The sequence below is a fragment of the Elgaria multicarinata genome, chromosome 3, assembly GCF_023053635.1.
Source record: "Elgaria multicarinata webbii isolate HBS135686 ecotype San Diego chromosome 3, rElgMul1.1.pri, whole genome shotgun sequence".
In the NCBI taxonomy this organism is placed as follows: domain Eukaryota; kingdom Metazoa; phylum Chordata; class Lepidosauria; order Squamata; family Anguidae; genus Elgaria; species Elgaria multicarinata.
The window spans coordinates 149,940,180-149,949,571 of NC_086173.1; positions in this window are offsets into that span (position 1 = coordinate 149,940,180).

Here is a 9,392-nt window from a genome sequence, read left to right on the forward strand (position 1 = left end):
CTCATAAAAGATATTCTAAGAAATTTATTTTTTCTTAGAATCAAAGCTTTTTTTTCCTGTTGGTGGTACTGAAATTAGTGTGCGCCTTAGAATCGATGGCGTCTTACAATCGAAGAAATACGGTATGTCATTAAATACACTGACTAGGTATGGATTTAATATTTCTTGAAAGTGTTGGTAAAACATTGCTGTGTATCCATCCAGTCCTGGTGATTTGCCTATTTTAAGATTCTTAATTACTCCCTGGACTTCCTCCAGTATTACCTCTACACTGGAGGTTTTGCGTCCTTACAATCAAGGACTGGTAGATTAGTTGAACTTATTTATTATTTCATTTAAAACATTTATATCCTGCCCTATAGCATTAAGATCTCAGGGCGACGTACTTCGATATTGTTCAATAGCCTCTTCTGATGGGTTGGATGATTTATATACATCCGAATAGAATTCTGTAATTTTTTTGCAGATCTGTTCGGACAGACCAGAACTAAAGAAAAATAATAATTCTTTAAAATACATATTTTTTTAAAAAAATCAATATGAACATATTTTTAAAAAGAATTTTCATAATGTATGTTGCCAAATATCACCAGGCAAGGGAAGATAAGAGATTAAAAGAGCAAGGCCTAATCTACACCAAGCAAGATATTGCACTATGAAAGCAGTATATGGTATGTGTCAGTGGGCCCCAACAGTTGTCAGTGCATTTCAATACCGCTATAAAGCAATAGTGTGGCTCCTGCCTTTTATATATTGCTTTCATACTGCTTTCACAGTGCAATATCCTGCTTGGTGTAGATTAGGCACAAGTCACAGGAGAACTTACTAATTTTTCCTACGTTTATTTATTTTCTTTAATAGATCTATATACCACTGACCATGTTTTAAAATATCTCTAAAGTATTCATCTGGAAATTGCAGGAAACTCTGAAAGTAAAAACTGCTTATCAACCCTGATCATATTTGGCTTTCCCAGGTTGTCCCTGTTGAATATTGGGTGATTTGCTCTCCCCCAGAGAAACTCTGTTGTCTGTTCCTGCAGGAAACAATCCAGGCACAGCTTCCATCTCTGGAGAAAGAGAGAAAGAAGCTTACAGATCAGAAATTGGTTGAAGAGCAGACAAGTGAATCGTCTCTGGTATGTGTTCTTGTTACTGCTAACATGGAGGGTCTGGATGTTAACTATAGGACCCATTAGGCTCCCAGTCAGTGAAACTATAGATATCTCATGAATAAATTGGGCCGGATCTACACTACTTCTTTAAAGCGCTTTATAACAGTTATAAAGCGCTTTAACTGCTTTAAAGCGCTATAAAACTGTTATAAAGTGCTTTAAAGCAGAAGTGTAGATCCAGCCTTGGTTTTTCCAGATAAATTCCAGTGCCCTCATTAAAGTGGGACCTTATTTAGAATGGTTACTTATTTAGAATATCAACAATTGTGAAGACTTCATTTTCTTTTAGGCGTCCATTTTCTATAGCAGGTCTCTTGGGCTGCTTAACCTTGTAAGAGGCCTAGCGGGTGAATAGGCATGAAAGCACTGACAACCTGAAGGAAAGATGGGATCTGGTGACACAAAATTGGGTGGGATAGCTAATACCCTGGAAGACAGAAACAAACTTCAAAGTGATCTTGATAGGCTGGAGTGCTGGGCTGAAAACAACAGAATGAAATTTAATAGGGATAAATGCCAAGTTCTACATTTAGGAAATATGAACCAAAGGCACAGTTACAAGATGGGGGATACTTGGCTCAGCAATACTACAAACGAGAAGGATCTTGGAATTGTTGTAGATCGCAAACGGAATATGAGCCAACAGTGCGATATGGCTGCAAGAAAGGCAAATGTTATTTTGGGCTGCATTAATAGAAGTATAGCTTCCAAATCACGTGAGATACTGGTTCTTCTCTATTCGGCCCTGGTTAGGCTTCATCTAGTATTGCGTCCAGTTCTGGGCTCCACAATTCAAGAAGGACGCAGACAAGCTGGAGCGTGTTCAGAGGGGAGCAACCAGGATGATCAGGGGTCTGGAAACAAAGCCCTATGAAGAGAGACTGAAAGAACTGGGCATGTTTAGCCTGGAGAAGAGAAGATTGAGGGGAGACATGCTAGCACTCTTCAAATACTTGAAAGGTTGTCACACAGGAGGGCCAGGATCTCTTCTCGATCTTCCCAGAGTGCAGGACACGGAATAACGGACTCAAGTTAAAGGAAGCCAGATTCCAGCTGGACATCAGGAAAAACTTCCTGACTGTTAGAGCAGTGCGACAATGGAATCAGTTACCTAGGGAGGTTGTGGGCTCTCCCACACTAGAGGCCTTCAAGAGGCAGCTAGACAAGCATCTGTCGGGGATGCTTTAGGGTGGATTGCTGCATTGAGAAGGGGGTTGGACTCAATGGCCTTGTAGGCCCCTTCCAACTCTGCTATTCTATGATTCTATGATTCTTGCATCTCTGGCTGTCTCTAGCTTCAAGGTCATAAAATGCCCGGTTCTGCAAGAAGAAATAGAGATTGTTTACAGCTGTGCCTGTGTGAAAAGTGTCACTTCTCCCTTTGATCTTTCATCAAGGAGGGGAGGGGAAAGACCTGGAGAATGCCAGTTAGTATACAGTATGTAAATTGGGGAGGGCCATTCTGCAAGTTGACTTTGTTCCTCTCTGGCCTTGGGGGAGGAGGTTTTCATGTGCTGCAAGACTTATGAGAAGGCCCATACTAAGTTATGCAACATGTCAGCAGCATAGGGGTTTCTTTTTTATTTTAAGTTTGTATTGGGTTTCCATCTGTCTTGTAACTTATATTCATTTGTTTGTTACAATTTGGCTTTGTAACTTCCAGTTCCCCTTTCCCTCTTTGGGCTAGTGTGAAGTCCAGTGTTACTCTGCAGCTGGTGCTACTAACTATATATTATCCTTATATAAATCTGTGGTGCAACCACAATTGGAATACTGTGTACTGTATAGAAATTCTGGTCACTGCACCTCAAAAAGATATTGTAGAATTGGAAAACATTCAGAAAAGAGCAACTGAAATGCTGTTTTCTGAAGCAACTCCCCTGTGAGGAAAGGTTACAATGTCTGGGACTGATTAGCTTAGAATGGAGATGTGTGCTAGGAGACATGAAAGAAGTTTAAAAGTTATGCATGGCGTGGAGAATGTGGACAGGGAGACATTTTTTCTCCCTCTTTCATAATGCTAGAATCCAGGGTCATCCCATGAAGCTGATTGGTGGGATTCTCAAGGTGACTTGTTTGAGAAAAATAAACTACACTGCATGGTTAACAAACCATCCTGCAGAAAAGGTGCTGCGTTCAGACAACATGATAACCTATGGTGGGTTAGCAAGCTGTGTGAATCCAGCATTTTTGTCCGTAGAGGACTATATTCCACTGGTTCTGTCCTTTGCCCCTGATTTCTAAAATGCCTACTATCATTTTAACTATCTATTTCTTTTAAATTATATATTGTTTTAACTTGGATCATGGTCTAAGTTGTAGAGCAGAACTGGGGAGCTTTGCAGCTCTTGGTCTTAGGAGAAGAGGAAAAGAATACAGCGAGGCAAAGCACTCACCCATGGCAGCTTGCTCTCGCAGGCTGGAATCTGTAGTATGCTCTGTGTTTCTGGTTCAAAAGAGAGAGAGAGATCGAGCTAGCCTGCCTCTTCTCCCAAACTTGAGGGGTTTTTTATGATCTTATCTAAAGATCTACTTGCTATGGGAACAAAAGAGGGTGATTTGGGATGATGGCTGTACTTGATGCAGCCTGGAGTTCAGCAACAGGGCTACATTAGCATGTGTATGACCAGGTATGACTCTTGCCATCCAGCATTCATATTCTGCTTAGTTTTACCCCTACCTTTCTCTCTGGGGAATGCATTTGAAGAAGTCTATCAGGAAATGGTTACTTGACCCAGGCCTTTTGTGAATGCTCTCAGCCTGTAGGTGGGGTTTTGGGTTGTTTCAAAATGGAGTCAGTACTGCTCACAGAAGCTACCTTGTAACACTCTGGACTACAACTCCCATCATCGCTGATTATTGGACATGCTAGATATGGCTAAAAAGTAGCAGGGATAGGAAAAGAGGATTACAGAAACAGGGAGATGAGTCCATCTAAGTGAAATAGAGAGAAATTTCTATATTCATTTTTCTGGTGATCTTTAATTAGGACAGGCAGGTTACATCTTCCTTCTAAACATGCTAATTACTTGTTTTCATGCTTCCCTGTATGGAATTGGCTTGCTGTTAATGTCAAATTAAATGGCATGTAAAGTCTGGTTTGGAAACTGCTTTCTTCTGCATTTTAATTTGTTTATATATGATCTGGAGTTAGGAATGAACAATGGAGAAATGGGAATTAAATAGCAAATGCAGTTCAATGTAGTGATGCATGTTGGGATGAAAAATCCTAGCTTCATGTAAACCATGATAAAGTCTGAGCTAATGGTGGCTAACCAGGAAAATATTTCAACAATCTTTCTGAAATTTACATGTGCCAGAAAGATATTTTGGGCTATCTTTTCCCAAGGCCAGTTTGCTTTTTTGCTCACTGGTAAAGCAGGGTGTAGAAGTCAGCAGAGATCCCTTTCAGCCTTCCTCTGGATCCATGATATCCCGGTCTTCAGATCTCTCCTTGGATATACATTCCTTTTAATCCTCTGGCCCTCCATACACACACAGTGCTCCTTTCCTTTTTTCTAAGAGTTTGGTCCATACTGCTATAAAGTTGAAAGCTTCAAACACTTCATTTAATTAGATTGGGCCGGTGAAAGTTTTTAAGTACAATTCTGAAACCTTTCAAAGTGCTTCTGGGCCTACAACATTGTTTTTTGGTTTCGGCCTAGTCGCACTGTTTTTCTAATAAGCTTTAGAAACAGTTAAACCGTAGCATATTTTGCATAATGTACACAAGTATTTTCTTTCTAATCATTGCAGTCAAGACTAGCTCTTGATGTGTTTTTGGAGGCAGGCAAAACCTTTGTTGTCCCGGCAGGCCTTTGGCAAATAATCTGGACCTCTGTCTATACCTTGGACTTTTAAATAGTTATATATTTAAAAAGTTTTAAATGCTTTAATATTGAAATGTATTTAATTATGTTTTTAACTTTTGTATATTTCTATTTATAGGTTTAGCTGTAAATGTTTTCATTTTGGGCCAATGCTGGGCCACCTTGAGGCCCAGCATTGGGCAAAAGGCAAGATACAAATATAATTATAATAATAATTATAAATATAATTATAATTTATTTAAATATAATAAATATAATTATAATTATAATAACAACAACATGATGTTTCATATTTCACTTCTATATTTGATGTTGTTTTGCATTTACTTTTCTTTATAAACCATTCATATCTTAAGACTTGTGTGGCATGTTTTCATTGGTTTAACAAGTTAAAAGGTGTATTCACTGTTTTCCTGCTTATGTTATAAAATCTGTTTTCAACTTCAAGGGTAACAGAGTTGGGGGGAAATCCTCAATCTCTTTGCGATCAGAGGCACTGAGTAAGGTATTCCTGGAGGTAATTTAGACTGACCCCAACCACATAACACTATTCCCCCTTCTGAAGAGATCTGGATCACAGACTATTAAAGACAGAGTAGCAGACCATAATTCTCATGTGGCCCTTTGCTTTATGAGGCATGTGGTCCTGCAGGCTACCAAACGGAGGGACTAACAGACCATAAAATTGCCTGACTGGGTATGCCAGAAATCCGGCTTCAACGCTTCTGGAAGGTTCTTGTTCTACAGCACCTGCTCTCAGGTGAACTTGATGGAATCCCACTCTCCACCCCTTGGTTTAATTTATTGGCCTCCCCTGGCTGGGCCTTGCAGGAAACTATAGGCTGGAGAAGGTTGGTTTACACTTGGATCATATTCATGTCTTCTCAGAAGTCAATGCCACTAGATTGTAAGCCTATGCGGCAGGGTCCTGCTATTTACTGTGTTATCTGTACAGTACCATGTACATTGATGGTGCTATATAAATAAATAAATAATAATAATAATAATAATAGGGCTTCCTCCCAAGTGGTATAGGATTGCAAACTAATCTCATCTGAATGGAGTTCAAGACAGCCAAACTAATCCTTTTCTGTTCGTCTGTCACTCTGATGAGATGATGTATTGTGGGGAGTGAACAGTATATTTTGTATAAACACATTTTAAGGGTCGGGGGGAAACATTGGTTCTTTGAAGGGTGGGATATTGACCAAAAGTTGAAAGTGCCAGCACATGCTCTGGTTCTACATCTGCAACAAATAGTGTCCCTTTTGCTATCAATTGTGCTGCTATATGCGAGATATGTGTGAGAGAAAAATATCGGGCAGCCCCTGTAAGGATATAGAACGTTCCCCATCCTGCTGTCCCAGCATTCTTGACCATGAGACATACTGACTTGCAATGATGGGAGTTGTAGTCCAACACCTTTGGAGCACACCAAGTTGGGGAAGGGCTTCTCCAAACAAAACAAAAAGGTAGGTGGCCCTAAGTTGTTCGTCATCAGTTTCCCAGTCGCCTCTGCCTGTCATATCCTACATCCTGTCCTCATGGATTATCTGCTTTTGGGTGAATGAGAATTTCACTGGCACTTTCTGCCTCCTTAGGGAGGATATGGTGTTAAGGCTTATGAGCCTTAACTCCCAATTTCCCTGCTTTTTGGTGCTTGGTTGAAAGCTAGAGCCTTTACGTCGTTTAGCAGGGTTTTTTTTAATGAATACAGACTCTTGGTGGTTTAAAATAAGGGCAGGCTTATAATATCAACTCTGTTTTTTACCAGAATCCTGAGATCTACCAAGCAGAGTCATGTGCAAAGGACGTACACAAACTGAACTCGGTTCATAATCTTTTCATACAAAAACACACTCCATACAAAACCACATTTTCACTCTATAATCAATGGGAGGGTGCTCACTTTTGAACAATACGCACAGAAACGCACACCTTTCCCATTTGAAATGTGCACTGTTACAAAACACTCTGAAATCCTGATGTTTTGAGGAAGAAGGGGCCTGGCTTTCTTAGTCTTGGAGGAGAGCAAAATGGCAAGTTCCATTAGGATATACAGGCCCTGGAAGTCCCAAGTGAAGCTGCAGACCTCTTATGGAACAACTGGCCTGTCATTGTGATCTGATTGGTTTAATTCCTCCTTAACAATACTTGCAAATTTCAGATCTTGCCTCAGGGTGTCAATCACAGAAGCCCCCACTATGAATGATTTATGTTGATTTCTAACCTTCCTATTTAAGCCAGAGGGAAGTAAAAATTAAGTACCTGTTTAAAGCTGTGAGACCTTGAATCTCCAATGTTGTGTAAGCAGACAGGCCTCCATGGCTCTTTTGTCACCTTTTAAATCAAAATCCCACTGGCTATCTTGTCCAACTAGACCTGTGGTAGCCCAGGATGTTTATCCAAAAATAGTACCCATCAACTCTGCCCCCTTTCCTTACATCACAAAGGAGAAAAAAGCCATTGTCTTCTTTCTTCTCTTGATGTCTAATGCCTGAAAATCCAGTTTCCAAAATCTGATAAGCAATCTCAGAGTAAGAAGTTTCAAATTGTTTCTGATTACTAAATCCTAAGAACTGGGGTAAAAAGAGTTAAGTCAATCCATGGATGAGTGAGAGCCTTTTAGCTTCCCCATCACTTCATAAGTCAACAGAAAGGCAAACCTTTGAATTAACTTATATTTTTCTTCTAATTGGTCCAGGTATTCTCTCCATTTTCCCTAATATTCCACTCTCCCCCCACCAATGAAAATCCTTGGCTTTGCAACTTCCTTGTTCTGTTAAGCCTCCCTGCTTATTTTCTCTAGCCTTCCCAAAACACTCTCCCAATTCTCCCCCTTTCAAGCTACCCCAGGCTGAAACTTCTTTGTCCCCATCTCCCTAATCAGCTGCACAAACACATGCCTTCCTAGAAATGAAATCTTTAAGGCTCCATCGCCATTTTTTAACACACCATTTTGTACATATCTCATTCCACTGGCAACTATGGGTGGTTTTTTGCCAACCTAAATTGCAGTGTGGGGAACAATTTGGGGGGCAGCATATGGGAAGACTTAACCCTTACCTCCTCAGCTGCCCCCTCCTGTATTGGCCACATGCAATGCAATCAAGCTTGAGAAAAGCTTTGAGGAGGAAAAGAGTTCCACCTTTAAAGATGACTGAGAAATAATTTTAGATAGAGAAAAGCCTGATTTTGGGGGGGGGGGGAAGAAGGCGGGGAGGTGTGGTTTGGACGGAGATATCCCATGAGCTGGAGGTGTTAGAAATTGCTGGTCTCATGGGATGAGATACAGACTGAGACTCAAAACATAAATGCAATTTCTAGAGCATCTTCTTTTAGATAACATGCAGCTAAATTCAATCTATTCATACTTTCCACATCCACTCAAATAGTTACCAAGTTTGGAGCAACAGAACCTGGGTCCAACCCGGGTCCTATATTCAGAAGCAGGAGGTGTGTTGTTCTACGGAGTTTGGTGGATCTTAAATACTCTTTTCTCCACGTCTTTGCACAATGTGGAAAAACATTCATTGGGCTCATCTCCTTTGAAAATTCCTTTCTGATGTAAAGAACGTCCCTTTCTCTCAGAAGCCTGGAGTGTCACCTCTACCTCCTAGAAACATTCCTGAATTATACACCCTTTGTCTCAGGTTTTGGGTTTATCTTGGACGTTTCTCTGTCCAGTGTTTTTCCCCTCAGACTCAGCTAAGTAACTGCATCTTGTTCATGTTCTACAGTCAGCTTCACATGTACACACACGTTCTAAATTTTCAGCATTTCTATTCTGGTGACTCTATGTTTCTTTTGGTAATTTTGCTCTTCAAACCTCAGGAACCCCTTCACCTAAAAGGGGCCACTTATTTGATTTTACATGACAGGGGTTCCCTATTCCTGATTTTAATAAATTACAACTTTGCTTAAGTTAGAGACTATTTTTGGATGCTGGAATGAGGAAGATGAAAGTGGGGCTAGATTTTTATGTATTTATTTATTTTGCTTAAGGGAAATTGTGGTCTCCGCTCTTATAACAAAAGGTAAGAGCACCGGAGACTGCATTTATTCAATGTTAAGAGAAAGGCACTCTGGACATGTTCAGAGGCAGTCCCCCAAATTCTAGGGCACAGCCCTAGCATTGAAAACAGACCACTTCATCAGATATCTTGGAACAAAATAGACTTTTTCCTGTATCAAGAGGGGACGGGCGTGTTTTTGAAAAAGTGATCAGCAATCTGTTTCTATCAAGAGCTTCTTGAGTGTATGTGTGCTCCGGATGTGGTTTGTTTGCAAAAGGTGAGGTCAGTGTTTGATCTCTAAAAAGCGTAGTGCGCACATACGTCTGGAATTTGTTCCCCTGATTTTGTAAGTAGGTGGGGAGGGGGGAGCTG